This window comes from Cheilinus undulatus, linkage group 8 (genome assembly GCF_018320785.1).
Source record: "Cheilinus undulatus linkage group 8, ASM1832078v1, whole genome shotgun sequence".
NCBI lineage: Eukaryota > Metazoa > Chordata > Actinopteri > Labriformes > Labridae > Cheilinus > Cheilinus undulatus.
Window position 1 is genome coordinate 48,164,954 of NC_054872.1, and position 9,437 is coordinate 48,174,390.

The window sequence follows — 9,437 nt, forward strand, 5'->3', positions numbered from 1 at the left end:
CAGTCTGAGACTGCAGCCCCTGGGATTTGCTTGTTTTCTTCTCTGTAATCTGTTCTTATTTCCTTAGAAATCTTGATCATTTTCTCAGTAATCTCCACTTTGAAGAGCTTTTTTGCTCTCTCTGCAGCCTCATTTTTTCCACCATGTCTCTCACAGATGTCCTCATGTCACTTTTACAGCCTCAGGAAGCATCTCAAAGTCCATCTTGTCATATCTTCATCAGCTGATGGGATCGTCTGCCTCCATATAAGACCTCATCTCAGACAAAACCCCTCCATAGGTTGTGTAATGTGGTTCATTTAGATAAAAAAAGAAAATAGGCCACCAGTGTTTTAAAAGGCTTAAACCCTCACAGACATTCTCATGATGCAATGCTCTATTATACACAGCTTAAGGCCTGAGATGTCTGCCGTTAAAAATGCATATAAACAGCACTTAAGGGTACGTCAGGTCTGCAGGCTTTGTGATTGGTTGATGCAACAGGAGAGCTCTTCAGTGGTTTAAAAAAACACTCTCCTTTATTTCACTGAAATCCTGCAGAAATCCCCTCCATAATCCAGCAGCCTCCCCAGAGACATCCAACAACTGCAGCCAGGGTTAAAAAAAAAAAAAAAAAACAGCCGCCCGCCCACAGGCCCGTGCTCTATTCAAAGAAACTGAAAAGACTGAAGCAACACGTCTGCTTCCAAAATCATCGCTGGAGGACGTGGAGAGGATTTAAGAGAAGTGAACAACATGGTTAAAGTCAGGATAAAACCCGATTTGCATGTGTAAAGAAACATCCACAAGACAAAGAGCTGAGGAGTTTTATTCTAAAATGAGACATCCACCTACACACACGTGAAATTAAAGGCACAGTCCGTAAACCAAACATTGGAGGAAGAAATACAGAATATGAAGACACACGATTGCACGTGCAGAACTCACCCACACGCCAAACAACTTTATTTGATTTTTTCTCTCAGTAAACAAAATTCATATTTATCATCAGCTACAAAGTGCTGCATACATTCATCACAGTCTTTAAGGTGCATGAAATAACAATATTGAACATGTAATAAAGTGCAAAGCAAAATATCATCAGTAAAGACTGGATCGTATTCACTGAAGTTCATACTGTCAGCATTTATCTACAACAGGAAACAATCGTCTTTCCAACAAATGGAGATCAAACATTCAGCATGTTCACGACAAAAATGCTCGACAAACATAAATCTCAACAAAATTACTACACATTAATAATATTCTCCACTTTGATTGAATTCATTTCTTAAACCAACATGAGTCCTGATCATAAATATAAAACACTTATTCATTTTTAGAAATGAAATCCTGTAAATGTCAGTCTGATTTTAATGAATTTCCCTTAATTATAAACTAATTTCCCCTCATTCAAACTTCAACATATTCACCTTCCAGCACCCTCTGGCCTTATTTAGCTCTAAATATAAAGCAAAATTATTAAAAGAACTCTGAAAATAAAAAATCATTTGTTAAAAGAAAGTCTGACAGAATATTTAGCATTACATAAAAAGTGAGGTATAATTTAAATATAATATGAAATATGAATCAACAATGTTTACATTTACTGCATTAAATCAAAGTTTATTTACAATAAATTCACATCCTGGGCAGAAAAATTTTAAGCATTTAAAAAAGTGTAGCAAATCACTTCAACAGGAAGTGAAAATATGAGATTTTTAGAACACTTCTTGTTCTTTTTTTAAAAAAGATGACTGAATAAAATTTTATGCTTTATTCTGAGATAAAGAAACCTTAACCCAGACAAGGTTTGCCAGGACTGAATAACAGAAAATGATTTACAACAACAGAAAATTCTCAGTGATTTTAGCAGAAATTAATTATTTAAAGAAAATCTAACAAAATAAAATCTAAAAATCCAAAAACTCTCAGAATTCATTTTTCCCCTGGAAAAAAATAAATTCCACATTTAATGATTTTAAAGCCTTAATAAATAGAAAGGCATGTATAATATATCGTACACTTAAGCAATTAAGAATAAAAATAAACATTTGCTTTGTTAGTACCAGGCAGAGAATCCTGCTCTATCTGTCAGTGCTGTCAACACTGAGCATCCTTTTTGAATAATCAGAATGATCCTCAATGTTGTCCTACTTGTGTTTTATTTCATATTAGCAGCTCATTCTAATCACATAGGTGCACACAGAACCACATGAGCATGCAGACTGAAAATCTTGTAAGTCTTTGCGTTTCTTGTCATTAGCATGTATTTGAATGTTTGAGTTGACAGTGGAACATGCTGGAGGCTAGCAGGGAGGTTTAGGAACATTTACCTCCTGCATGGCTTGTGTCTGCTTCTTTGACCATCCGCCTCTGTCTTTTATTTTTCTACAGAATCAAATAAAAAAATCACTATTATGTGCAAGCGTCAATGCAAATGAACATGCATGTGCTTTAAAAAGTGCTGCTTTCACTGAGGAAATGTGGGATAGATGCATAAAGTCATGAAAATAAAGTGACCACAGATATCCAGAACCAGAGTTCAATCCTGTGCAGTGAGGATTCCTGCTGTAGAACTGGACAGTGACGCTCTTAAAGGCTGATGCTTTTCCCTCAGGTGGCGTTTTCATTCTTGTGTAGTGCAGTTATTCTTTATTTAACATTGCAGCAACTGCAGAAAGTCAGAAAACAATTACATCAGTCTTCAGCAAACACTCTAGAATAAACAGGAAATATCTTTTTACCTGCAGGAAACTGACCTCACTGTTTAGCTAAAAGACTCACTATTTACTGAGGTTAAACTCTGAGAAAAGGGCAAATTTAGTTGTCCTTTTAGTGAGATCTAAATCTGAATAAGACAAAACTTTAATTTATTCATAGGATAAATGTGAGCAGTATAAAATACAGTTATAAGGTAAAAGCATAAGGATGTAAATATAAAACAATGTGCAAAAATGTCAGTTAAACAAAATAGTAAAAAACTGTTGAAATAAATTGGGAAACAGTCTGAAATATAACAATTTGTAGAAATTTGTACAGTGGCCTTGAGGGTCAGGAAAAAATAGTTCATTTAATGCAAAAACAACTCAGAGAAAAACATTACTTTAACAGAAAAACATTTCATCCCTGGAAAAAAACAATGGATTTGTCACATATTGAATTTTATACCTTCACCACGCTCATTCCAGTTCACCTCTACCACGTTGCCTTTACTGTTGTTTTGAGTGCCCCCCTTTGAAAGAATGAAGGAGTAGTGGTAAATTTTCCACTAAGGGAATAAAAAAGGCATTTGTGAAATCAAAACATCCATAATCCATTGAAACAACACTGAATTATGATATTAGACTGTTTTCATAACTTTGGAATCTTGGCAACAATTCTAAAGGCATTCTGGGAGATATTATCTAACACTCAATTTGGAGTGCGCTTATGGAAAATCTTGGATTCATCCAACCACCCATCCATCCCTCCATCCCTCCATCCATCCATCCATCCATCCACCCATCCATCCATGCATCCATCCATCCATCCATCCATCCCTCCATCCATCCATCCATCCATCCACCCATCTATCCATGCATCCATCCATCCATCCATCCATCCCTCCATCCATCCATCCATCCATCCACCCACCCATCTATCCATCCATCCACCCACCCATCCATCCATCCATCCACCCATCCATCCATGCATGCATCCACCCATCCATCCATCCATCCATCCATCCATCCATCCATTCATCCATCTATCCATCCATGCATCCATCCATCCATCCATCCACCCATCCATCCATGCATGCATCCACCCATCCATCCATCCATCCATCCATCCATCCATTCATCCATCTATCCATCCATCCATACATCCATCCATCTATCCATCCATGCATCGATCCATCCCCTATCCATTCCATCCACCCATCCATCCATCCATTCATCCATCTATCCATCCATGCATCCATCCATCCATCCACCCACCCATCCATCCATCCATGCATCCATCCACCATCCATCCATCCATCCATCCATCCATCCATACATCCATCCATCTATCCATCCATGCATCGATCCATCCCCTGTCCATTCCATCCACCCATCCATCCATCCATTCATCCATCTATCAATCCACCCATCCATCCATGCATGCATCCATCCATCCATCCATTGATCCACCCATCCATCTATCCATCCATCCATCCATCCATCCATCCATCCAACCAAACATTTTTTTCCACTTATTCAGGTCCTGGTTGATGTGGCAGCAGGCTTAGCAAGTTTACCTAGACGTCTCTCTCCCCAGAGACATTTTTCAGCTCTTCCTGGGGGATTCTGGGGTTTCCCAGGCCAGATGAGATATAGTATCCCTCCAGTGAGTCCTGGGTCTACTCCGGGGTCTCGTCCCAGTTGGAAACATCTAGAAAACCTCCACAGGGAGGCAACCAGGAGGCGTCCCTTCTACCCTCACTCATGAACAAGATCCAGAGGTGCTTAACTCCTTCACTTAGGGCAAAGACACTCTCCCTACCCAGAGGGAGCAACCCACTGTTTTTCAGCAGAGAACCATGGGCTCAGACATGGAGGTGTTGACACTCATCCCAACTGCTTCGCACTCAGCCACAAACTGTCCCAGTGCCTACAAGGCAATAGTTTTCAAACCTTATTTATTTGTATTTTGACAGTTGAGAAACCATCCTCTTTATGATTCACAAGGCACTTTGGGAGATTCCCCCATAATGTTTGCCATAGTTGCTTATAATAAGTGTGCCTAGCAACACTGCTTAAGCCGGGTGCACACTACGCTGTTTCAGGCCAGTTTGGACCCAGTTTTTGGGTGACATTGCTGACTGTGGACTTGGGCTTGATTCAACTCAGTGGTCCATGCTGGCCAGTCACAGCTGGATCTGCTTTCATCGACCAGTCGAATAACTTCTGGGACATCTTACATCTGCATACTCATGCACAAAGACAGCACAGCCACTTCCTTAACATTTTTTTGGTCCTTATCATAACAGTGCAAACTGTCCGGCAGTATTTTAAAAGCACCATGGCGACAGCAGGCATGCCTGTGTGATGGAATGAGTCAGCGGAAATACATGGAGCTCTGACTTCATTTTCCATCTGGGAAACCTTACTGAGAACTGTCAACGCTCCATCCTGACTCAGCTCAAACAGAGTGAGCGCATAAATTCTGAGCTTTGGTCCATTTAATCAGTGATTCAGTTGTATACATCTGGCAGGAACAGCTCCTTAGTGTTTTTTATTCTTTCAGTCCATATAAGGTCCTGTAGAAGTCTTTCCACAGCCAAGAATCCTGATTACAGCAGTCCTTACTCATATTTTACTCACTTGCGGTTTGTAATAAGTTTCTTTTTCACTTCTGGTTGTGTCACTGCAGCTGTCTAGAGCACAGCCTGACAGCTGAGATAGGATCTGGGCTCTGAAAAGCAGGATGACAACATTCAGTCTAAATAAAAGCCTCACTTCATGAGTAATTGGGATTGCACAACAAGTTAAAGACCACTTGTGTGAATTATGGGATGTCATCTCATATATCCCCCCTCTGGCTATATTTAGGCAAGAATGGGAATGCTGACGCCTTCCGCTTCAGTCTGTCTGATGTATTTTGATTCACATTTAGCACACACAGCAGATAGTGTTAATCACAAAGCAGCTCCAGTGAGAGGAGAAGAGGTCATATAAGGGAAAAGAATCAGTGTGGAGAGCAAATGTAGTGGAACACAATCCAAAGCTAAATAAAACTGGCTCCCATTGTCGGTCATCTGATGCCATCTATTCTTGAGTAGTCTATATGCAGACATCTCTATGGAAGTGCAGATAACGATCATGTTCCAGACCATGTTTCTGAACTCCATTCCAGCTTCTCGGGTTGATTGTTGGGCTGTAAAGAATCTCTGGAAGCAGCAATGAAAAGATGCCGTTGAATGTCTTTTTGCAGGAAACGTAGCTGACTCTTGATTGGCTACAAAATTGACGGACAGCAGGTTCATGGCATGTTTGCATGCCATCACCAGGTAGTTCTAGTTTACTACTGATTCCTTCTAATTATTTAAAGGCTATGTGTTATCTATTATAGGGGCATGACTGATCTGACCATGTGTGCAGACTGGAGCTGTTTACCAGGAGGCTGAAAATCCATCTCAGTTCCTCCTTTCTACCTAATACCAGGGTGACTGAAAGTTAAGCTGAGACGGCATTTCCAATATTGCAAACATCCCTGGGATTCACTAGGACTCTTCAGAAAGCCATGATGAGGACAAAGAAGATACTTTATCAATCCCCAAGGGGTTGATTTGTCTGTTTTCCCATCATGTCATATACACATAAGTCAAAAATACACATAAGAGATGTCAGAGTGTGGGGTTTCTCATGAAATAGTGTCTGAGCTCTTGCAGGTTTGCTGCCTTGCTTAAAGATACCTTTAGAACGAGGGATCCAATCCCTGCTGTCACAGGGCCAGAGGCAGGTTACACCCTGGACTGGTCTCCAGTCAGTCACAAGTCTCAAATAAAGACAAAGAAGTAGTTACTCTCACACCTACGGACAATTTAGCACCATCAGTCAGCTATTGAGCATGTCTGTGGAAGGAAGCAGGAGTATCTGGAGGGAACCCATGCATGCACAGGGAGATCCTGCAAACTCCACTAAGCCACCGTGCAGCCCTCACTGGGACTATGGCAGTATTGCAGCCACGGTGTTACTATGCAAAGCTATTGCTGATGACTGTCTTTTGTACCACCAAACAGCTCATTACTGACTAATCAATGCTTCCTGCCAGAAAACACCAGTGAGTGTATTATGAATTATTAATTGGACAGTAGGAAAACAACACCAGCTCCATAATTAACCCTTTTTGTCTTATCTGGTGATTGTTTTGACCCTGTGTGATGCCTTCAGGCGCCATACTGTATGCAGGTTATAAATGGAAGCTTCACATTTTTCATGCATGTGTTTAAACTTACATCACAGACCGGAGGAATGTGATAAAGACTCATGTGTGGGTGTACTTTAGACTCTATGTAAACTTCATGCTAAGGTGTTTTATAATGCTTGTCTGCTTGTCCACAGTTGAGTTTATTCAATTGTATTGTTTGGATCAGTTCTTCACAACACCTTCCTGCACACGCCCTCAGAGCTATCATACAGGTAACATTTCAGACATGGCCACACCAAGTATAATTTGCTGCAGTACATTATATCCTCACAGCTGTGAAGACAAGGACTGATTAAACAGAGGCAGAGATGATTGTATTGATTCTCAGTCATGTGTGCAGCACACCCACTCTCCGTCCTGAAGTTGACGAAACAAAAGTCCTATTTTACTGCAGTGCCAGCGTGTGACATGCTCTGAACCAGGATGTTTACAGTCCTGATTTATATCTGATTGGCAGCAGAACTGTGGGAGTTTTCACTGGTAAAACCAAATAGGCGTCAATATTTGAATAAAAACACACCTCAGATCTTATCACTGGGGACTTGATGGTTTCGTTTCAGGTAATGTTTGTTTGAAAATCCCCACATCATCCAGTAATATTGCTCAGTGTCTTACTGTTTAAATGTTTCAATGCCCTGAGTATCTTTGCATTTGCGACATTTTCTTTATCTTGATTTAACAACTTTTTTGTGTGTGTTTCAAAACATGTTTTTGTGTTCCTGGGCTGGGCTTCATGGCCTGAAACTAACTGCTGTTAATCAAATTTTTGTCCTGCTTCAAAACAACTGAAAGAGGAATAAGAGCCATAATAAGATTGGCTATTTTTTTTTTTTTTTTAATTTAATGTGAATTTCCCCCCTTGACTTGAAGTCAGGTTAAGGGTCAGCAACTCCAAGTCTGACGCCATGGTTCTCTGCTAGAAGACAGTTGGTTGCTCCCTGCGGGTGGGAAGAGTGTCTTTGTCCCAAGTGAAGGAGTTCAAGTACTTTGGGGTCTTGTTCAGGAGTCAGGAGTGAGGGTAGAAGGGAGATCAACAGGCGGGTTGGTATTGCAGGCATTGTACCGCACCATTGTGGTGGAGAGGGAGCTAAGCCGAAAGGTAAAACTCTCAAATTACTGGTTGATTTTCAACCTTCACCTATGGCCATGAACTCTGGGTAATAACTGAAAGATTGCAGGGTCAAGCAATCGAAATGAGATTCTCAGGAGGGTGGCTGGGCTCAGCTTAACCTCCAATTTCCACATACAGCGAATGCGCCACGAAACGCTGGCGAATCATACTGCGGAGCACATTGCTCCCTCTCTTGTCTATCAGAGCATTTCCACAGCCGGCACTCCAGACCGGCAGTGGTGCATGCCTGGACCAACACTTTGCTCCGCTTTCGTTCGAGATACGCTGCAGGTCTATTTTCAGCGCCAGCCGCTGCCAAACCACATCAATCAGAAAGCTCCAGAAGAGGAAGTCAGAAGTGTAGAATATCTGGTTCTTTCAGATACCGAAAAGTCAGTGGGTCACAGAGCTACAACGGCGCCATTGATGAGGAAAAGTTAAATTTTGGGGATATTTAGCCAAAGAATTTTACATAAAACCACAGATCCTTTAAGCAAACATTAACCTTTTCACTTCCTGATGTACTCACCCAATGGCGAAAGCAATAATACCATGGACTTTTACTGGAAAGGATGATAAATTAAGCCCAAAAGGTAAAATAGTCCACTAATGACACATTAATCCTGCATGAACTCACAGTTCCCCCATGATCTCTTAATGCTGATCAGGGCTCTAGACTCACTTCCAGTGGGCGAGGTCGATCGCCTTAAGTCGGAGCAAACCTGCCTAGGTGCACGGCGCAGTAGTCCTATGTGGAAATTGTGGGTTAAAGATAAGGTGAGGAGCTCGGACATCCGGAGGGATCTCGATTAAAGCCGCTGCTCCAACCCATCAAAAGGAGCCAGTTGAGGTGCTTCAGGCATGGGATACCTCCTGGTCCCCTCCCTGTGGAAGTCTTCCAGGCACATCCAACTAGAAAGAGACCCCAGGGTAGACCCAAAACTGGCTGGAGGGGTTATATATCTTTTCTGGCCTGGGAACGCCTTGGAGTTATCCAGGAGGAGCTGGAAGGTGTGTCTTGGGAGAGAGATGTCTGGGTTGACTTGTTTAGCCTGCTTTCACCGTTACCTGACCCCAGATAAGCAGAAGACAGTGGATGGATGGAACTATTGCTTCCATTTTATTATCCTAATATTGTTTCAATGCATTATATTTAGCATTTTATTTTTGATAGAGCATTGTAACAGCTTGCAAGAAATTTCAAGTGGCAAAATTTGCATTTGTTGACATCAGCACTATCAATGCCTAATGATGATGCATGTGCAAAAACATGGTGTATGGGGTAAAGTCAGATTTGGGGCCATGCCTCATACCCACATTCTGAATTTAATGCCTGCAACATGTTCCAAAAAAAGTTGAGAAAGGGCCACTGTGCTACACTGCCTTTTCTGAG

General features: G+C 41.4%; 1 long non-coding RNA gene across 1 annotated transcript; it reads right to left on the bottom strand.

The window, feature by feature from the left end:
* Window positions 1-895: 895 nt before the first annotated feature.
* Window positions 896-8,435, bottom strand: LOC121513462. The gene is made up of 3 exons (XR_005992209.1): window positions 4,262-8,435; window positions 3,151-3,214; window positions 896-2,653 (listed from the first exon to the last, which is right to left on the bottom strand). It is a non-coding gene; the product is annotated as an uncharacterized LOC121513462 (long non-coding RNA).
* Between the last annotated feature and the right edge of the window lie 1,002 nt (window positions 8,436-9,437).